The sequence below is a fragment of the Struthio camelus genome, chromosome 5 (genome assembly GCF_040807025.1).
Source record: "Struthio camelus isolate bStrCam1 chromosome 5, bStrCam1.hap1, whole genome shotgun sequence".
In the NCBI taxonomy this organism is placed as follows: Eukaryota; Metazoa; Chordata; class Aves; order Struthioniformes; family Struthionidae; genus Struthio; species Struthio camelus.
This window is the reverse complement of record NC_090946.1, coordinates 32581561-32604786: the sequence shown is the minus strand read 5'-3', so window position 1 is coordinate 32604786 and position 23226 is coordinate 32581561. Positions and strand designations below refer to the sequence as shown.

The 23226-nt window shown below is 39.2% G+C and overlaps 1 long non-coding RNA gene across 2 annotated transcripts in view; it reads left to right on the top strand.

The window, feature by feature from the left end:
- The window catches only part of LOC138067458 (uncharacterized), a 31863-nt gene extending 9587 nt beyond the window's left edge, over nt 1-22276 (top strand). For both annotated transcript variants that reach the window (XR_011141432.1, XR_011141433.1), the window contains exons 2-4: nt 1246-1365; nt 18299-18452; nt 18889-22276. This is a non-coding gene — a long non-coding RNA (uncharacterized lncRNA). The remainder of the gene's footprint in view (nt 1-1245; nt 1366-18298; nt 18453-18888) is intronic.
- Nucleotides 22277-23226: the final 950 nt, after the last annotated feature.

The window sequence follows — 23226 nt, the reverse complement described above, 5'->3', positions numbered from 1 at the left end:
AATAGCTATTTCTGAAATATGCCTGCCAAAATCAGGAAGTGCAGAGGAATACATAAGTAAAAGGAGGGGGAAAAGGTAGTTTGGGGATTATTCTGAGGGTGGGGAAGTTGCTTACATGAGTTTAGGAGAAGAGCCGAGGATGATCCTTTGTTGTCTTCAAAGTAATTAATAAGCCTCTAGCTCTAGTCTCTGCTCTACACTGTAAGAAACTGCAGAATACCTAATGTGAAGCCAGTGGTCTTCAATGAAACACACACGTTACGGGAGCTAGGTCTAAATGCCATGCTGATTTATAGTATGCTTGCAAACTCTTCCCTTACACCAAAAATTATTGCTAAGACTGTGAAAGACAAATTTCAACACTGCTGACAGCAGTGTTGGCGACAGAATATATCAGTGTGGACATGGAGATACTGAAGGAAGGCAGGCATGCAAAATTAGTAAAGCCTTGAAAACCCACAAATTCTTTGCAAACACTTTGAAAGATTTCACTATTTAAACATTTGATGGGCTGGCAAGCTGAATTCATTGCAGAGATACTGGAATACATGTGTTACTTTGCAAATCCAGGCCCCTCAACATTTAACCATTTGTGGTGATTTGGATGGATTATTGTGGTTTACTATTATTCCTTTAAAGGAAAAATGTACCTCAAACTTTGCAAATTTAATTTCAATGCTTTTAAAGAAATGTATTATGCAAGTTTTCTATTTTTTTGGATTCTTCTCCTCCTCCCACTGCCTTGTCTCTTGCACTCTTCTCTTTGGAGAGCAGAGTTTAACATGCCATTGAGGAGACAGCCTGCATGTGAAGTCCCTCAAACATAAACACACTTAAAGAGCAGATTCATCACAGTGTTTCCAAATGTGGAAACTGCATTCCATCTGCACCCTTATCCAATGGTCATTAGCTTAGATGTTGAATGGACATTCCTTAAAGTGGAGATTATAAAAACATACATGCTGCTCAAGAGTGATTCATCAGCTTCCAAACTCTCTCTGATCGAGAGCTCCAAGTGACTCAGGCTTGGGACTTTCAGACTGCTGCGCAGGAATTTGCAACTTTGAGTCTGCAGAACTGTCTTCGGATGATTTCCTTCATGACTAAGAAGTCCTGTGATCATTTGACTCAGGCATTTTTCTGCATTTATTGTCCTTTTAAACTTTGTTGTATATTAACTTATAAGCTATGCAAAATTACAAAAGTTATTTAACCATGGTGCTGATTTTCCACTCTGGTTTACAGCTTTCTAACATCAGTGACTTCTGGGCTGTCACCCCTGAGAGAAGAATCAGAGCCCAAGAGAGTGTACTTGTCAGTAGTTTATGGATGACAATAGTCACATACACACTGCTTCACGATAAGGCAAGTTATCATCATTATTCCTTGACCTGTTTTTCAGCCTGTAAACGACTGGGTCTAAATTCCTCCCCACAAACTGAAGATATTGTTTGTTGATCTATTGTATAGAACTGCCTTGAAAGAGTTAGTATTTATCTTAGATGACTCATAGATTGCTCTGATGATGGATGTCTTCTCTAGATCTCTGTGTTTGTAAACGTATATATGTATATGGTTTGCTTTTACCAAATACCCTTTAGAGTCTTTACTTCTTTTAAGGATTGTTTTTTAAAGAATCACTGTTAGTCATGCAAAAGTTCCTGAGACAAAGAAAAATTCTATATTACACAGGAGGCCAGCAAAGACATCTGAAAAAAAGGATGACTTACTATTTAGAGCAACTGAATAAGGGTGCAAAAGGAGAACTGAATTCAACTGCTAAATTATAGGGACATGCTTAATATGCCCATGTTCTTGAGTAAGCCACTTAATCTACATGATGCTTCAGTTCTCCATTTATGACATAGGGATAAAACTTCACAACCTGGTTATGCAGATGAAAATCCATGAATGAATATGCACTGCAGACAGTGATGACAGATTACTCGGAACTTCCCCTATTTATCCTCCTGGCCATGCCTTGGTCTTTGATATAGTCTTGGATCCTAACTTAAACAACATTCTATTGCAGATATCCTGACCTTAAAATGTTGCTCTCTGTGGCACCTCTTTAAATCAGAGATAGATCCTCATTGGTTTGTGATAGAAAACAATGAAAGTACATTAAGAACATAATCACAGTATAAAATTTTAGGGTAAAACACCAGAATAGTTGCCCTAAGATAAAATGGCTCTCTAACAGAGCTATATGTATACCTATCAAATATATTTAAAAAAAAAAAAAAGAAAAACCATACAATTTGTTGAAGTTGCACTTTGAAAAAAGACTTCGGAAGCACCTCACTTAGTTATACAAGTACTGTTCAGTTGTAAGCTTTGAATAGTTGGCATCTACTTCCATGCAGTATCAAGTGGGTAATATTTAATGCAAAAGAAAGGTTGCTGTACGTTTTGTGCAAAGACGACATTGACAGCAATCTGAAGTGCAACTGCATGTATTTTCAGACCCCTGAATCCTGTAGGGTTAGGGGTCACATGGATGTATCTTGTACCTGTATATTAATAACAACGTTTGGTTTATGTTATAAACTTCTCTTGCCACAAGTATGTGGTGGTGTTGCACAGAATGCACATTCCCATAATCATTTCATATGTTTTCAGTCTTAAAAATAAAGTTTATGTAATGAAAATACAATATAATTATACACATGGGAGTTCTGGTTTGGAAGAGGTTCAGCAGAATTCTTTGATAAAACAAGCCCCCAACCACAAAAGCTACATAGAGTGATTTGACAGTCAAACATATATAATCACTTATGCTAAATTGAAGGCAGTGCCACCGCGTTAAAAGCTGCACATTGAAACCCCTTATGTCACTTTTGGCCAACAAGTGAAAAATACCGTAAATCTAACCAAATGCATCCTTGAATAAACTTTGAGCAACTACATTCAAAGGGTCCTTGGGGTGGTCAGTTACATATGGAAGTAAGAGTGCAAAGGATACATTTATAAAGGATTATTTTAAGATGATACTAACTGAACTCTTTTATACAGAATCAGCATCCCAGTCCTTTTTTGCTCTGCATCCCTTTCAAACATCCATAAATGGACAATACAAGGGTTATCAGAGTAAAACTTCATCCACAATTATCTCGTGATGCTGAACTGAGAAGTTACTATCTGTGAACTTAAACACCTCACTGCTTAGGTGGGATTTCCCATTTGCTGTTGCTGCTAACATCTCTTCATAAAACACATTAACCCTTTTTCACTCCAAAACTGCATGTTTCTTCCCTTACAAAGTTGATGGACAAGATCTTCCACGGATACAAAATTTTGTAGCTCCACTGAGACCAGCAGGATGATACTGATTTACACCAGATATGGACCTGGTTCATGAATTAACAAAGCCAATTACAAAAGTAACATGCAGCAAGGAAGTGACTTCTGTTAAAAACATTTTGGAATGGAAAACCAAAAATGATGGATGCACCACTGGGGTGGAGGGAGCAGAGCCTGCCTCAAAGAGGACCTCATAGAGCTGCTAACCTCCCCAAAAAACGTGCTGCTGCTCTTGGAGAAGAGGGGGAAAGTTTCCCCAGGACACACACAGCCACACCAAGCACCCTAGTAACTACTTTCTAGATATTTTTATGCACTGTCACATCAAAACCAGACTGAACATCCAAAACATTTGGATTCAACCCATCATTGATTAATGGAAGGAGGAGAAGGAGAACGGGTGGGAAGAAGTCATTGTGAACTACCATAACACTGGGCAGTAAGCCCTGCTATTCAATAAATGAAACAATACATTAAAAAATAAAACTTTGTTTTCAGGGCCCTTCTATATGTCTATATATAGCAAGAGTTTGATTCACAGACTACTGAAGTTAATGGGAATCTTTCCCTCCACTTTAACCTGCCTCTGATCAAGCTATTACAAAAGGAGATTTAATACAGCTTCGTGCTTACTTGGTGTCTGAAAATTAGATGATTACAGGGTTGAATACAACATCCACAATGTAGTCTAAGAACACACAGTCATTTCACCCACCTGGATGGGCTACATTTTACTACAGAAGGTATTAGTATGAAGCAATACATGGAGATTAACAAAAGACAGCAAGCAGTAAATGCGCATGCTCATAAGGAATAATTAGCAATCTATGTTCTACCTCAATCATATCATAGTTCTTAGACCCCTAAACAATACAACCAACCATATTACTTTTTACTTAAATGCACAGCAGAGCCACTAGTCCTGTGTGGAGAACAGGACTGCTCATTTCAAGAGGAATTTAGGGTATGAATACTGAATCATCCTCTTCCTGATCCAGGTAGGCTAATGAAAGAGAGGATCTACCTCCTGTTACCATTACTTTGCTGGACTTACTGTCCCCACCACTCTATTGAAAGAGAAGGCAGTAAGAGCATTCCCCAATTTATGTGAGATAAATCAGCTGTGCTAAGTTAAAATCTCAGTCTGAGCCAGGGCTTGGAGAATTAATTTCAACTGAGGTCCATAAGTGATTTTACCAAAGTCTCAAGAGAGACTAGGCTGTGAGGATACCTAGGACAACTTGCTGCTTTTACGAGTAAGAAGTACGGCAGCTTAACCTAGCTATGCTCTGAGAGACTCACAGAATAGTAAGAAATATGGAATCTCCTATGAAAATGCAGGAAACACAAGATGCATGGGACTTTTAAAAGGCGTAGACATAATTTACCTGTGGTTGTTAAAGGGGCAGCTGCCATTTAATGCAGGATCAGACTGAAGTAATTTAGCTGGTTTTGCCCAAAGATGACTAGGAAGCCCTCACACAAAACACTCTGCTAGCAGATCAGTTGAAAGAGTAACCTTAGAGATTCATAGCAAACATCCTAGAGGGGTTTAGAAGGAGACTTCTATCCATAGCCTTCATGTTAATCACGAGTTAAAAAAAATAGTTCCTCTCTCTTGTGAAAGATATTTCCTCCAGGCTCCTTTTTGACCTACCTTTTTTTACCATGTAAAACACATCACAATTACAACCTCTGAATCAGATCCCTGCCTTACAACCATCAAAAAGGGGTAGAGAGAAAATACCATCTATAATAGAGTGTTAGGTGAAAGTTGGTAGGATTTCTGCTTACTCAGAATCTGTCATGGTTAGGTCCTTAGACCAATTCAGCAAAACTCCCTTTGTCAAGCTTAAATGGTACACAAAACTCAAAGTTTTCCAAAAGAGCTGAACTGCATGGGATCACACTTCTGTTATGCAAAGGGCTTCCCTGATACAGTTGAAATATATTCCACAGTATTTGCTCTCTGCCTTTGAGAATTCTTAAACCGCAGCTGTACTGATTCCACTAGGCCTGCAGAGATACTTCTGTTTGCATTCACTCATTACATTTTTTCCTCATATGTTTGGAACTCATTCATAGAAAATCAACAGTTAGTATCATTAAGGATCAGGACTAAAGATTCTTCTGAAGCAGAACTTAGTCAACAGTTTACTCACAATTCAACTGAAACACAGTTTAGGTGTTTCTGTACTCCAGGAAATGCCTAGATCACTCTTCCCCTTCCTCTTATATGTAAATGCAGCATGTTTAATATCCTGGACAACTCTGCCTGGTAATGTTGACAGATATTGACACTGCTGATGTTAAGTGATCAGTTGATCTTGGGAAATCAAATAACAGGAGCAAATTATGGTGGCACAAAAGTTACTGTAGGTATTTTTGTCCCTTCAGTGACAATATATACCAGTAAACCAAAAAGAATTCTCCCAGTTGTACTTAGTGTAAATAAAAAAAGGATTATGTCTGTTCTGCAACCAAGAAATATCAGGTTCAGAAATCTCACTACAGGAAATAGTAATGGTTTACATTTTATTCAATTCTGCAGATGCTTATGTCCACGTGAACTGTTTCAGAGATCTTGATGGTGCCACTTTGTGTCATTCCTGGTTTGGAAGACTTCCATTTTATTTTTTTTAACCTGAGCTTTCTGGTTTTCCAATAGGCTTTTTTTTCACCCTTTCCTATTGGGGATGAAAAGTTTAATCTGAAAGTCTGACCTTGCTTGAAGCCAGCTGTAGCTCCTTACCCAAAAGCCTAGGCATAGGTGCTCATTATCTCCAGCTGAGTCCTTTTCTTTGATTCAGGAAAAGACCTAAGCATATACTGAAGTTTAAATACAAACTTTAGCCTAAATAGGAATGCTTTCCAAAGCAGAATCTGTAATTATCCTTGTTAAAAGAATAAAGAAGTAAGGAAAGGCAAAGAAAATATGAGCAGTTGCCTAGGAAAAGTGGCAAAACAGCCTGGCTCCCTCTCTATTTTGCCTAGGTTAAAGGAAAAAGTTGAGGCATTGGCTTCTGCTGACAGTTTTTGTTTCTTCTCAGTGATCTCAGGAACAGCAAGTCCAGCACTCCAAGTCTTTCTCTTCAAGTTCCTCCCTTTGCTTGCATCCCTTACCTAAACCAGTCTCTTTCCTCTCTTTTATCCTTACACAGCTACATTCAGCTGTGCTTTTTGAAAAGGCTTGAGTTGACTGTGCAGAGGTAAAGCCTAGCTGAAGGAAAACTAAAAGGTTTATTTTAAAAAGCACTTTGCCATAACAGTAGGTAAAAGGATTTTAGCTAGATTACAGGAAAGAGGGCATTTGCATTCGTCCTGAAGTGCCCTGAACCAAACATTTTGAAATTTGTGCACCTAAAGAGGCACCTGCAGCTGTATTTCAAGAAATTGCCTGAATGGGAATCATAGCTGCTGGTTAACCTCCTTGGAAATACAGTGAACTGAAATTTCTTGGCTGTCCTATATAAGGCCTCATAATTATAAACAATGCTCAGGGTTTCCATGGAAGAAGAAGTCTTTAAGGCATTAGCATGTAGCTTTTGTACCATTTTGCATAGCACGGTATGTGGCTGAACATATATCTAGTGACAATGTCAGGGCCTTCAAAACCAACAGTTCCACTGTGGTGCTCCAGCAAGACTGCAATAACTTTTCATGGTGCTGGGAACAACATGGGGCCTTCAGAGGTATAATCACTTGTAAAGGTGACGAGCAACTAATTCTGAGTAACCACATACATGTCCATTGCATGGTCAGCCACATTGAACTTCCAGTCTTCATCTTTCTCCATCTGCTCTGTTGATGTCTTTTGATTTATCTTTTTTTTTAAAGGCAACAATTATGCGCAAATAAAATGAGTCTGTTTCTTTAGGTCCATTAATTATTACATTCCATTTACATTTCTGTTTACTTTTTCCCCTCTCTATAGAAGCTATTGAAGGTCTGATGATTCAGAATGCTCTGGGAACACTATGTGGCTTTCCTTCTTGTTTGCCCATTGTAACGGAGCTCATTTTTCAGTGGAGGTTTCCCATTATTTCTAGGAAAAATGTGGTCAAACCCATGTACTCCCAAACCTTTTGATCTCCTGAATCCTCTTCATATCCCAGATAAAAAAGTCAGTGATTAAGACAGAGTTCCTAAAAGGACACATAGTCAGGCTTCCCTTTGACCAAAATGGTTCCCCAGTGAATCAAACCTTTCTCAGCTCAGGGGGGGCTCGACAATAGACCCTGAAAAGATGGATAGAGCAATTGTCCTGCTTAGTGATCCACGAAAGGAAAGGGGTCCTTAGTGAAGGGAGACCTACACTAAGTCTGACCTGACACTGCAGGAGTAAGACAATAAAAGGTCAAGGAGACTAACGAGAGGAAAAATGCAGACAATAGGTGCCACAGCTAGCACACAGCTCCTGCCACGCAGACTATGGGGCAGCAACGTTAACTGCCTCAGACATGTGAAGGGGAAGTGAAGCGGAAAGAACTTGAAGTTTCCTTCTTAAGAATTGTGGCCCAGCATCTTCAGGATTTACCCAGGCCTCACAAAGAGGTCAAAGTGATGCAGCTAGGCCTGAGATGAATGAAAAATAAAGATTATCTAATTGGCGAGGAGAAAAATATAAATGTATTTTAGACTGAGCGAAAAAGGCAAAAACCTGACAGTTGGGATCTGCAGAAAGTTCCCAAGGCATTTTGTGGGAGGAGGAGCAAAGAAAGCTTTTACTTAATTCTACTAAAAAGAAACCCTTGACATCTACGTATGTGAAGACTTCCAACAGGCATATTTTTTTCTGTATCAACAAAAAGGTTCTTGGTTTACACTACTGAATCTCAACTCCGTACATTTCCTTCAAGTGCTCAGCAATTGTTTCTTTCTATGTGTGAAGGAATTCTGGTTCTTGTGATCTGTCTGGAGACAAATCTTTGTGGCTTCTGCATGTATCCCTGTCGGTCAATGGCGTCTCTGTTATCGCTTCTTTGTAGCTAGGCCTTGCCTAAAACGGAACAGCCCCTTCCTACTCAGGTCCGACAAATACTCTGAACGCTACTTCTGCATCTATACACCAACAAACCATTCTTTAGAGATGTTAACAAATACTTGCTGCTCCACCACTAACGTTTAAAAAGCATCAACAGAGAATACAGGAAGAAAATCTCCCTTGGTTGTATTTGTCATATAAACAGGTGGACATTTTTGACATCTAAATCACATTCTTCACTTTTTTCAAGAATCTGATCTTTTAACAGCAGAGACCGTAAGCACTGAGGTTTATCAAAGTATCATTTCTGTGAGAGAAACTGACAAGTGGGATAAACATTTTCACACACTTAGAAGCAAAATAATACAACATTTTAAAATTCAATAGCTTCAAGTAAGACAACCTTCTTTCCTTTGAAATCTTGCACAAAAATGAAACTTTTCCAACACCTTTAGAAATTAGATATAGCTGCAGAGAGATTGGGATGGTAGTGTTGGTTAGTGGACTGCATGTAGAAATTAAACAGCACGCCTGGATTTTATTCCTAGGTCAGTAGCTGGCTTGCTGTGTGATCTCCGACAAAGCCCTAGAGCTCCCTCTGCCTCAGCTTCCCTGTCTGGAAATTGAATTCAGCTTCTTAAGGCACTTGGGTTAGAAGTACAACAAGTTATTAATTTTGTCTATTTATTTTATTAGATGTATAGCAAAAGGAGAGAAAATTTAAGAAGCATATGTTAGTTGAGGTACAGCATGAATTTCAGTTGACATTAGACAACTTGTGAAAATTTAAATTAAATAGCAAAATACTTTTCCTTGCTTTGAGATGATGACTCAGTCAAGACCAAATTCTTTTAAAATTCATCTAGATTGGAAATTATTAGGTAATTTCTTTGGAAGGTGGAGAAGGGGTAGATAATTTTCCTCCTTCAATTACTAAGTCTTCTACAAATGAAATGATCTCTCTACATTCTAGACATGACCCCACACATTGATAAAAGCTGTTGATCTTTTGTTTAAGTTTCCACCTTTTTATGATATTATTATTATTATTATTTTATTTTTATTATTATTAATTATTATTATTATTAGTTAGGTTGAGCCTGTAGGTGAGCACAGCACTTAGAGAAAAATGAAAGAAGGATCTCTCCTCTAAGGAACTTGCAATTTAAAGAACTTTGTTCCTCTTAATGTCAACACTTGCAGAGTTGTCTACATTAGTGTTGGAAGAAATTCTATTCAAGATCAAACTGAAAAGTGACAAAGTCTAATAAAGCCTGTAGGGTCACACAAAGCCAAGCAGAGAAGGAACCAGGTATTTCTGCTGTGCTAAAGTAGAGAATCTGTATGAAGAAAGAGAAAGGATTGCAGTGCCTACATCTGCTGGACACTTGAGTTCAACCAAGCCAATCTGATCTTTAAGGGATCACGGATTCAGGTTAGGGCGAAACACAGACAGTTAAAGGCCTGCTCAGAGTGTGATAGCTAAAGCATAGCTTGAAACTCAGGCAGACTCCTCACTAGCAGGTACTGGATATTATTCTAGCTCCTTGGGCACTTTTATCCAAAAATCAGTTCACACTGCGGTTCTGAACATACTAGCTATATTTGACAGGAGTCAGCAAAACATCTAGAGATAGAAAAAGGAGCAGACTGTTTGGTTTGGCTCTGGGAATGTGTGACTGAATGTCTCTAGCAGGCTATGGACTAGAGCGGAGAAGATAACGACCACTAACAGAGATCTAGCATCAAGTGTTGAGCACAGATCCACATACTTTATTGCCACAAAGAAAAGACACTTTGGATGTTGCATGAACGCTGTAGTGCAGATCTAGAGAATGCTTATGAAGTGAGTCTCCCTGTTGTTCCCTTGCCGGGCTTTGGTTCACATCACAGAGCAATCTCAGAGCACATGGACTCCATTCCTTTTAGATTAATTGAAATCAGAAGATCCAAGAGTGGATCTTACATGCAGTCCGTGGGACCAGACTACAGTTAGCCCAGAGTAAAACCCCTAAAGTGTAGAAAATGTGGACGCTGGAATCTGAACTCCATTTGTTTCGCTGGCCAAATCTATTCCTTTCTGCACTCAGTACTTACTAATGTTGTCGTAGCCTTAGGGAATTTCTCTGCAGCACTCCAGGGCCTGGCACCTGCAGGGGTAACTTGCCATTATAGCACCATGGATCTGAGCTGAAGATTCACTCCCTCCACCCTATTGTCTTGCAGCTCATTTTCCAGTAAGTAAAACTTTTTCATCTGGCCTTCTCTTACTTGCTCAGAACTAGGGCCATGGCCCAAATTTTCTTAACTGCCACACATACTATAAATATGATTCATCTGCCTAAGTGTAAGTTAGGCGTATGTCTAAGATCAAATGAATCATGTTATAGAAGGGCCTTTTTTTTCCCACCAACTGTAGTTTAGATGTTATTAAGACCAGCTAAAGTGTGAAACTACTCCCACTGCACATAACGATTATCTCAAATTTTCAGTTTATGTTTAATACATTTAATAAACACTTCACAAGACCTGGAAAGAAATCATGATCATTCTGCTGACCAGACTTTTATAGTCAGTATGTTTCTGTGTTGCAACTGGTGATAAAAGAAATACCGCATAACACAGATGGTGATTCACATTTAAAAAACAGTAAATCTGAGCTCTTTCTCTGTAGCTGATAAGGACCCCTGTGAAGCTCCCTTCTAATCTTAATAGATTTTTAATTGAATGTAATTAGCCATGGAAATAATTTCCCAAAGTTTATAGTTCAATTTTCCTCACTGGAAATTTTAAAATCAAGATTATATCTTTTTCTGAAGGCCAACACGCTACTGAAGGTCACAGTGGCTCACCACAACGGCCCCTCATATTCTTGTTATTTGAATGTTGTTAAGTGGAATCTGTGTTGTTTTCCTGTGTGAAGCAATTACTTCAAAGCGTACAGCCATGCTGAAGGTGGATGTGATGAACCAGGAGACTGCACTGCCCCTTTCCACTGGCAGAGGTGGAGGCACCCACAGGAGCATTCCTAGCAAATAGCAGTCTGAGGGGGTGGTTTTCCCTGCAGTCCTCAATGCCCAGCCCAGACATGTTCGAGAGGCGCTGTGGTTTGCACTGCCCAAATCATAAATTAAGAGTAGCAACTATGCTAAACAGTAGCCATGGAGAAGGGTTCATGTGAAAGCCCATTTAGGTTTATGACCTCTCAGGTCATTCATGAAATCATTTTGGGCAGAAAGCAAACTGCTGGAGAGTAATGACAATCATTGGTGAGATTAATATAATGCTGCTGATAATTAGCTCTTTCTGATGATATCCTCATCTAAGTTTTCCAGATAAAATGCTCTCCAAAACTGCTGTGCACTTTCTGTAGAGCACTCTTTTTCAAACTTTTTCAATTTGTGGACACATAAACATTTTACATTTGAAGTACAAAGTCCTCTGTAGGAAATTAAATATACTATCCGTAGACTTGCTTTCTGAGATACAGTTTCACTACAAGTGATGGGTGACCGTCACTTTCAGAGGTATGTATCAGGGCATATTTTCAAACATCCTTCTGAAGCTCAAAACCCCTTCAGTTTAATATAGCAGAATTTTCTTCATTCATTCCAATATGTTCATTTTTAATTCTTATTTTCAAATCATCCCAAGGAGTATCAGACATGAAATACTCATAAAAGTGTTTTGCAGAGGTAAAGAGATACAATTTGTAGGATTTTTTTTTCAAAGGCTTTGTTTTGTTTCTCAACAGGAAAGATTTTGTTAATGAAAATGAAAATTTGCTACATGGGGCCCAAGATGTAACATTTTATCCCAGCTGGATCTGAGGATGCTGAGCACTTTGCTGTATTAGGTCATAAATGTGGGCCCTATACGGCCATCAGTCTATTCTATACTCTGAATGATGTCAGTGTGTCATATATAGGTCAGCTAAAAAATGAAGTAATTTTTAAAAGAAGATGTATTCTCACAGAATATGTTGTGATTTATATAGCTCCCACAAGGCCTTATCCCAAACATTTAGTGAAGCAATGTGTAAACCTAACTGCATTTTATCTAGAAAGATGAAAGCAGTCACAGCAACAAAAATGACTTTACAGTTCTGTTCTGATGAATGAGGAAACAAAGGGCATATATTCCTATAACTGAACACAGCTACATTAATCGGTTTGCTCCCACACTGCTTTCCACCACCTCTTGACCAACACATGGCATGAATATCACTTTCAGAATCACCTTGATTAGTGAAGAATAACCGATGGTGATCAAACAGACCATGAGGTGGTCAGTGCCATGTTAGCTAGCTCAGTTCTTCTCAAATGTCTTCTGACATTGTAACCTTACATGAAAGGACAAGACCAAAGAGGACAGTAAAAATTGCAGTATAAAGGTTAATTACTCACATGCCTACTCATACTCACCATTATTCTTAGGCCCTTACTCATCTCCTTACTTGCATTTGTTTGCCATTTGTTCACTCAGTTCTCAATGGCCATATCTGCCCCTTTACTTAGGGTTTTACAATTGAGTATGGATCATATTTGTTACTGTGACTACATGTAATATCATTAATGATAGCTTATGCTTCTGTAGCACCTTCTACTTGCTCGTGTCAATGTTTTTCATATGGGCTAACAAAAAAACACCTCTCAGTAACCTTGCAAAGTGAGGATTGCTCTGTCTGTGTTACATGTAGGTCAGCTACACTTAAACAGGTTATAGTTCATGACTTGCCCAGGGTGACACAGGAAATGTGTGGCAGAACTCAGAATGCAAACCAGATTTTGTGCTCTCTTGCCTTAACAACAAGGTTATCCTTTCTCTTTGTGAGGCTTTTGAGCACTTCATATGGACCTACACATATGTTTCAAATGAGTTAAAATTTCCAGGAACTTACCATTTTGAACGAAACTGGACACATAAATTACAAAGGTCTAAATTACTGGAAAAGTGGTAAAAACTGCTTGGAGATTTGCATACCTACCTGGTCACAGTAGTTGTATACCTAAATAACTAATTGATTATATGCATAATTGTAGGAACTGTGCATGCAATTTTCTGAAAATTTAGACCAAAATGCACAGAAGAGTAACTGGACAAAAGGAGAAAGAAAAGGATTAATATAACACATGTGCACAGTGAGCACAGGCTTAAGCCATAAAGGTTGGATCTTGTCTTTAATTGGGTCTAGTTCCAGTTTGTGCAGTTTGCAGATCTTGCTGCGTGCACAGCCACTTTGATAGATTAGGTATGCTCATCACTCTATTTCTTGTAATTTGTTCGCAAACACGAATCGAAAGTCTTGGGAGTTTTACGGATTGTTTTCAGTTTGCTAATGACTGTTGTAAATTGAATCACATTTAGATTAGAACTTATTTAATAACAATGTTACGATATACCAAGCATTGTGGCACACAGAAGCACGGACAGAAATCCTCAATATAATGTTCCCTGAAGAGCTGAGTATAGATATCAGTATACTATTTGTCAGAAAAAAAAGTATGGAAAACTTGCATTTAGAAATACACAGAGAACGCCAAAATTCCTGTTTGAAGGGAAGCTTCGCAGACAGCTATTCCCTTCGCTAGACAGTAGGAAGAGTACAGTGTCAAATACTTAGCTGGTGTAAATCAGGACTTTTTGCTCACAATCCAAAATGGAGCTATGACACTTTACAGCAATAGGGGATCTGGCCTGTAGCTTGCAAGGTGGCAAAAGACAATGTTTTCATTTGCAATGTATTTGGCAAATGAATGTCTGGAGCAGACAGAAAGCCCTTTAAGCCTGAAGGTTCTCAGTGCAGGGTCTATGTTCTGTTTTGCTTCATTGAGTCCATTCCTTACTGATTTGATAATGAAAGGAAAACGTGCTGCTAGTTGATTCTGGACAACATGCTGCAAAACTATGAAAATGAAAAATCTTTAACAAGAATTGAAAGGAAATCATTGATTTAAGGAGGGAGCTTCAGCTAACCGTACATTAATTAAAAATAATACAAAGATGAACATGGGTCGAGAGATGAGAAGAAATTGAATTTTGCCAGGAGCACGACTATTACTGGACTCAGGCATGTGGGTGGAGTGATAACAACACCCGTCCATCTGCATAGAGTGCAAAAAAATCCTATTGGCAAATGCTGAAATGTTACAAGTGAAATGCAACTGGGAAAGTATCAGCAACTGCTCTGGAGATGCTGTTCAGAATAAAACATACATGCGTAATTCTCTTACATCTTCTATACAGGTGTAATTTTGTCTTATTTATGGAGCTAATGCATTGTGAAAGGTAATGAGCCAACATTTTTTGGGGGGAGTTATAATGGATATCTCTTGGCACAACGCAGGAAAACACAGAGGTAATGATCTATCCTCAGCTACAGCAGTGGGAGTGACTACTATGCTGTGCAGGGTAAAGAGAGGCTAATGGCAACCCTCACACATGCAGACCGCTACTGAATCATGTCATCAAAGTAAAATCTGGAGCAGTCTGGGTGGAAAATAAGGGAGGCTGACAACAAAAAGATGATAGAAGGCTTGGAAGGGTGGAAGAGAAAAGGAACATCCTCTCTCTTCCTCCCTCTTCTTTGCTTTCTGCTGAAACGAGGATAATTTTTCATGTGCGCACATGGGCTCCGTCTGCCCAGCCAATGGGCTCGTGAGCTCTGCTTAAACCTCATAGACGGATGAACACTCCCACACGTAGCCCCCTGCAAAGATGCAGAGCAGGTGCAGCATGTACTATGAACTATATCGCACACTTTGTATTATTCCTGCTCTCTGCCTCCTTTCTCTAGGCTAGTACAGAGAGTGTGGGGCGCACTTGACCTTTATGGGGTCAGTCCTGTTATTTTGGTTATCTCTTCCTCCACCAGACCTCCAGGGACAACAGTAGCTGCCACTCCATCAAGACCCTCTCCTTGCCCTGGGGCGGCAGGAGATGCTGTAGTAAAACAACTGTTGTGAACAGCTGTTGCAGTCTTAGCCCCACTCTATACCCTGCCAGGTACCTACCATGGCCCGCACATGCACGTCGCCCATGCTAAGCTTTTTTCACCAAAACTTCTACTATTAACCTTTAATTTTCTATTTCTTGTTGGCTTTGTACCTATCTATAAGACACTTCACTGACAAAGTCCCTGCCTTGAAGATTTTCTAATCTAAATCTGAAGTTGCTGGCAGAGCATCTGAGGCGACTATGAAGAGCAAAGCAGCTGTCCAGCTTCTAAATTCTCTATGCACACAACTTCAAATGTATAGAGAGCAAGTAGGTATGGATCATGCATGCCAGGGAATGAAATGTTACCATTTTAAAAATGGTAACAAAACATAGGCTTTCTTAATTATCCAATTCATTTAGTTTGTAGAGTAGAGGATTTTATGAAGTCAGAAATTGTGGCTGTGTTGGTGAGGCAGTAATAATTCAGAGCCACAGTTATGAAGGGCTGTTTAGCAGTGCTGGGTTTATGCTTTTGGTTATTGCATGCATTTATTTTTCTTATGGTTTAGTAATTACTTATATTGGGAACAGTGAGTTTATGAATACAACTTTATTGTTGTGTTCATATTAAAGAACAACATGGTTGGCAGAACAATTATAGCAGATATTTTTCTCTATAAGCTACTTTACCATTCAAACATAAACACATAGGCTGGTTGAAATAGGAAAACAGTGAAAGATACTTATTTAATAATGTCAAAAGAGATTGCATTTTACCGAGGGGAAATAGAGACAGTGTTCCAACTGTTCATACTGTCTTCTTTCATGCCAAAGGACTGAACACCTTAACAGTGAATCTACCAGACAGCTTACATAAGCATAGGAGTCCAAAATAACAATTTTATACTGAACAAGCAGTGACAGAGCTACTGGCACCTCTCCTCTTTGCTTTGCTTCACTTCATTCCTGGTTTGCTCATCACTCTGGTAGCTGAGTACCTGTGCTATCACTACCTGAGTACCTAGGAACTTGATTTTCAGATCTAGAACTATCTGTGGCACATCCTCTCATTCTGGAAAGAATCCAGTAGATGTCTCTTACCTTGTGCCATTAATCTGTTTGGCCTTTCTAAATAAACAGTCCAAGTTTGGCCTTTCTGAAATAGAAATACATAATCCCAAGTCAGTCCCTCCGCAAGTCCAGCAAAAAGTCATCCTTGGTTTTCAAATCTTTGCACCCTATTAACTTCTCTCCACCTCAGTTCCAAGGAGTTTCTGGTAGCCACTGGAGCAATAAAACACCAAAGAGAAATGCCAGGATAAACAACTAGCAGCGAGAGATTAAAAAACTCGTAAGAGATGTAGAAGCATAAGTCGTGGTGAAAATTACTGGGATCCAAAAGGGCATTTATTAACTGCCATGAAGAGATACTACACTGGATCCCAAAAGCAGAACATCCTTACTCAAGCAGCACACTACTGGACTGAACAGTCCTGCTCTCATGGCTCTGCTGTCCCAGAGACAGCAAACTCATCTCCAGAAAGCTCAGGTTCCCCTGCACCATGCCTTGATGGCTGGTGCAGACATTCTTTTTGGCACCTTTAAAAATATTTTCCTTTTGCAATAAATAACGCATACTTTGGAAAGCTAAGAAATTACAGGGACATTTAAATGAGTTTCAAATTCAATGCTTCCCTCCATTTGTGGGTTACATACGGGTGTGTAAGCTAGAATTAGGTTTCTCTGAGAACATATTGGAGAGTAACAGAAGAGTGAGGCAATGAGAAAAAAAAAGGGGGGGAACTTTGGGTGATCAGTTTAACCTGACTAGCAAAAAATTACCCATTGAACACACCCTGATGATTTTCTTTAGTGGAGGATCTCAGCAGTAGAAAAAAAAAGCACTTTTGGGAAAGTGGCGGGAAGTTCACATAGATGCTACGAGAGAGCTGGCACTGTGCATGAAGATGTGGTATGGCATTTTGTGGTGGGACAGAGAAAGAGCCGCCTTAAATACAGACGAGATGCTGGGTTTAATTTAGAAAGGCTATTGGCACTTTTGTTACTGGACGAAGAGAGCCAGGAGTCTGCAAATGAAAAAACCCAAACCCTTCACCACAATCATAAAGTGCATCAAAACTGCAATAGGTTGGCATTTCCAGGCTTTGATATTTTTTCTTTGTCTTGCCAGATTCTGGAATGGCTCTGTCACCTATTTTGTCTTTTAAAGATAGCTTTTAAAGTACAAAATGTCAGTCTGATCTAACTACTGAAGCTGTAAAGATTTTCAGCAAATTCCAGCCATTCCTTTGGTTTAGCAACCATAAAGCTTATGCAACTGTTATCATTTGTGGTGGTCACAAGGAAGTGACATTGTCCAAAGAAAAAAAACAAAACAAAAAAACACAAGTCAAGCCACTTAGCAAGGACATAATTTGGACTTTGGTTTGACAGCTCTTCTTCGATTCTATATGGCAAATATGAAGTGACCAAGCTCAGCTGGTTGTTAGATGGATTTGTTGGTGCCCAGGTTTTTTTTTACAGTCCAGCAGCTAATACACCATCTTCCTCCCTGCTTATGAAAATGCACTCTCTCATAAAACTACTTCAGGAACCAAGAAATATGGTTAGTAACTCCTTGATAAAGCTGGATTAAGATTTTGCTTTATTTATGTTAGCAATAATCATTGTGGTTTAGTGGCATTTGAAACAGCTGGAACCTTCTGTTTCAGCTGATGTTTTGATATGTCCTTTTTTCTTGGACTTTGGTCCTGATTTTCTGGTCTATGTAAAACAGGGAAACCATTTATGTATCTCATAGGAGTGCTTTTAACTTAAGAATTTAGGGAATTATCAAAGAGGCTTATTTTAATCTCCGCCACTGATTCAGATGCCTTAGTCACTAAGGGATAGGGTGAAAAATAGATTTAGGAATCTCCATTGGTACAGAAGTTAAATTCAAGTACTATGTCTTTATACTGAAACTAAATCCTGGAAACTTTGCTCAACTGTGCCTAGGGCCAAAGGTACCTAAATATCACATGATCTTCACCTTTTTTTTTTTCCCCACAGCTTCAAAGTACCTAAGTTTTTGAAGTCCTGTACATGTTCAAAAGCACCTGAAGCTTGATAAAGCTAAGTGGCTAGATACCAAGTTTATGACCAAATCCCTGCAAGACCTGTACACCAGGAGTTCTCTTGCTTGAGCCGAATCCAGCTGGAAAAGGTATCCTCCAAGCCATTGGCATCTGAGTTTATTGTCCATGACTGAGTGCATGTTTGTATGTGCAAATTAAAAAAAAAAAAGGGAAAATACATAAGGAGAATCCTTAGTTATTGTAAAATGGGGCTGTCTGGAATACCACCGAAAAGTCTTGGGAAGGATATACGGTCCACAGTGGGTGTGTAATAGTTATGTTAACTCTATTGGATGTGTCACAAATCTAAGAAGTAGATTACATGTCAAGTTTATTGTACAATGGAATTAATTCCCAATTTTTTCATACTGCTGCTTATCTCCTGAGGGCACCTGCCCCACTGGGCAGGGCTTCCAGGATAATTAGAGTGTGAAAGGAAAACAGAATGAGCTGTGGAACTGGAAGAACTGACAACTGTTCATGAGCCATCATAATCCTTAACTAATCCTCATTCTTTGCTTCCAGGTTGCAGAGCCTGGAAAACCCGCAGTTTTTATAACTGAAGGTCAAATTGCCAAGGGGGTTGCACAGCAAAATTATTTTTATAGGGGCAGTCTGAACAGCCAGAGGAGCTGAGACAACTCTTAAATGGGAAGCAAGAGGAACAACAATTATGTCCTTATCTGGTGTTGTGTAACAAAACATTTGTCATAGTCTGTGATTTCAAAGTCAAATTATTTGGGAGAATGGGCACAAGATATGCAAGTACCAGTAGGAAATGCTATGCATGTTACACCACCAGAAGCTTGGAGCCAGCAACAATTATGCACATCACTAATAGTTTGTTCTCACTTTGGACATCTACATGAGGCCACTCACGAGCATTACTCTGAGGATGGAAAAAAATCTGTACAGCTGTCTTTGAAGACTACCAGTTAATTGCTTAGATGACCTACTTCCAACCTGGCAGAACTTTACTTTTGTTTTAGAAAAAAATATATGAATTTGAATACAATTCTGGCTCTTCACATCAACCACTCTCCCTGCTGCTACCACAGCTGGTCAGCAGCATACTGAATAGCATGCAGTTTTCTACTACCTTGGGCACTAGCAGAACGTGGATCTTTAATACACCCTTCCCCATGCCTTCTGACTGTGGATAAGGTCAGCCTCACCTGTTCTGGCTGATACCATGAAAACAGGAGACTGAGAGTCTCATCTGTTACATGTGAAGCACGTGCGGCTCTATGAATCTTACTCCTGCTAGAGAAACGGCCTGGGATTCAAGCATATGAACAAAAGTTTCCATTCACAAACTTAGGCTGAAACATGGGCATGGGGTGAGCCCGACACCTCTCTTCCACAGAAATGGAGAAAATCAAGAAGGTCCTAGAAGAACTAGAAGGAAATTAAGTTTTACTGCTTTATCTGTTCTCTGATTATTACACAGGATCTGCAAGAAATATTCATGGCACATTTTCAATTTGTACTTGGGATAAATGCCATTGTTCAGTAGTGCCTCTATTCTTCTCTTTCTGAGAGATCCTAGGGTGAAATACTTCTCTAAGGAGTAGGAGAAGGAGGAAGAGACCATTTTCTCTACGGTACTCAGTCCTTTGGAGCACTGTCAGCTATCAGACTTTCTACTAAATAGGCACAAGAGATAACTGGGAGCTTAGAAAACAAGTGTAAACTCAGAGTCCCAGGAACCACCCTACTCCAGTCTTTGATCAACTGCTGGAGCAGCGTGCTTTACAGCAGCCTTGCTGAGCCTGCACACACCCTGAGTGTGGGCTAGCTAGAGAGGCGCAGGCCTGAGCAGGCCGAGGTAATGTTGGTATGAAAGGGAAACAATCAAAAGGAAGTGCAGATAGTATCTCTCACCACTGATGTCTGTGTCTGTGTAAATAGTTAATAGATAAGGTTTCAGGAGATAAGTTTTCTAAGACCAATAAAATTCCTTCTTTTTGTGCACTGCAAATGGTTTCCTTTGTTCAGATCTTTCAATCAGCTCTTGACAGTATTAATCCTCCATAGGGTGTGCATCCGCTCCTTGCTATGCAGGTTTGCATGACAGGCTTGCCTGGGAGTCTCAGCTGTTCCTGGATGCCCTGGTCCCTTTACCTGTAGCCCAGAGCATCTGGGCTTGGTTCTTACAAGTGTCAATTTTCTTTTGGATGCAAAGTTTGTTATTATTACCCCAGTCCTTGTCACCTTGAGATTAGACTGCAAAGATGTGCCCTAAGCCACCGTAGAGCCAAATCTTGTGTAGGATGGATTGGCCAAGGCAGACTGAATACTGCCTCTTAGAATATGTTTCCTCTTGCAGAACAAATGAGGGCTCATTCCTTCATTCATCTGTTCATTCATTTGCTTGTCCCTTCCTTTTCTTCCTAAGTGACTAATGAATAGTGGAAACAAGGCATTGTAGCTTTTCTGAGATTTAAACAGGCAATAAGAAACCAATAGCAGAGCTATTGTTTTGATCTTTCTCCTCGGGGGTAAATATGACACTTCTCTCCACTTTTCTCTCTTTTTGTAGAAGAATAGCAAAGATGGGGCAACTGTCTAGCAGTGACAGCAAAACTTCAGAGTCTTCCAATTGCCTTGTAGTTTCAGGGTAAAATGCTGGGGCCTTACAATTTTGATTCTAGCTATTTGATCAACCATCTGTTTGAGCTTACACTCTTTTTTTTTTTTTTCCACAAAATATTAATGGCGGGGGATTTTCCATGAAAAAACTTCAGCCCTTAAAACCTGTCCTTTCTTTAGACTATTAGGCTCCAAACTTACTGACTCCGCAAGATCAAAAAAAGTCACCTTTTCTTACACCAGAAGGGATATACAGAGAAATTTGACTGATTCAGTAATGTTATTTTCTTTAATTTATTCCACTACAAGGATTATCTCTCATAAACTGGAAAGAAGGGATTCCAACTCCTTGCAATTTGTTTTGGAATTTCCCTTAACCCAAAGTGCCACTCTGCACTTAATGCTGTGGCAGTTCACGTCCTTGTTTGACGTACTGTCTAGAAGGACTGGGATAGTGGAGCATGCTATGTCGGAGCTTATCCTGACTCCATATTAACCATGTTACAACTGCTGCAAGCCAGGCAAATCTGGACCTTCAAGCTGGATTTCTCTCACCTCAAGGGATACCGTGAAGCTAGAATTTCAGGCAAACCTATGAGATTCCCTGCTTCTCTGAGTGAACAGAGTAGGCACAGTAGGGCTGAAGTGGGATGGTGACAACAGTCATATGTTTCCCTGGGCTCAGAATTCAGAGCTAAATGCTGAACATTCACTATGATAAAGTAACAATTTACTGTTGATAAATAGTTAGTACGGCTATCTCCAAATTTTGCAAGTCTTAGGTCCAATGGTAATTTATGCCTTTCCAGCCCCAAATGTAGACCCTGAATGTGTATTATATTTGCATGTGTGCATATGTAGAACTGTGAAAGAACAGGAGGCTGTAACAGAACTGCGGGAAAAGCCATACCCTGTTGCCATTTCATAACAGACAAGAGGTTTGACCATGTTATAATGTGGGATGCCTGGCAACTCTTGCACAGGATGAGCATGGAGGTCCTTTCAGACTGGAAGTGCAGGCCTTTCAACAGTATTTGTCACTAGAAGATGGCAATCCTTCCTTTTTGAGACAAATTTAATGACAATAAAGCTCTACTTTTAGTGACTGAAGACTGACCAACTTTAACAAATTCTGCTTTGGAGAAGACTTTGAACATATTCAGAAAGTGAAGCTAGTGAAAAACACTCCAACTAAAGCCCAGTGAGATCCAGATTTTTCATTCTTGGGGAATGTCTTACGGCTGAGTTTTATTTCCACTTCTAATGAAAGCAATAAAATAATCCAGAAAGCTATAATAAAGTATAATTATGAATAAAGAAATTGTTAGTCAATTGAGTATTTTGTTTGAATAAAAGCAAAATATTTCATTTAGATCTCAGCTTGAAATACGGGAAGTAGGAAAAATATTTTGCAATGCAAAATTGAAAATGTCATTTTGAAAACGCAGTAACGTTTAATTCTCAGTAAGCTGATTCTTTTGTTTTTCTCTTCAAAAGGAATATTAGTCAAGATCATCACTTCTACACAGATGTTTTGCTTTCATGAATTAGCATTTTCTGAGAGTCTAAATGTAACTGACTTGTATGTAACACACCTAACTGATAATATATTAAAATGGTGATTTAATGTCAATGAGTTTAAAGTGTTGCTATGAAACTATAATGTCAAAAATATCTGAACCTACAGATAAGTTTTTTTTTTTTTTCCTCCCAGTTCTTGGTCAGCCAGAGTATTTTTATGGACAAAAATTACAGTAAGGAAAAAAAAAAGGATTACACAAATTGCCTCCATTTTTCTTTACGTCCAGAACTTTTCTTTAACAGATGCCATTTTCTAGCTGAAAGTCAGACGACTGTGCTACCCTCAGCAGTCCGTTATAATTCATTCTTTTTTTTTTCACATCCTTAGTCTAAGGAAACCTCTAGAATATTTTCTAGCCAATTGAAAATGGAATCCCAGAAGCGCACACATTCGTTGCTGAGGTAAATAGCACTCTCCAGGCAACTTCAGCTGCAGCTGTTTGGGTTTTTAGCCATTGATTTGCACTGCAAACTCTGTGTAGCACTGCTCCCTACTGCTTGATAATAAGAGAGAAATCAGTCCCTGTAGCTGTCCATTGGTATTAATGGAGACCCAATGATGGTTATGGTAAGCTGTTTTTGTTATGGTGGCAATTAAGCTCAACAGTAGCTTTTTAGGATCAATGGAAATTAAATGCAGATAACAGACACAAATTGAACATTTATTGGAAATAATTTAAATTATGTTTA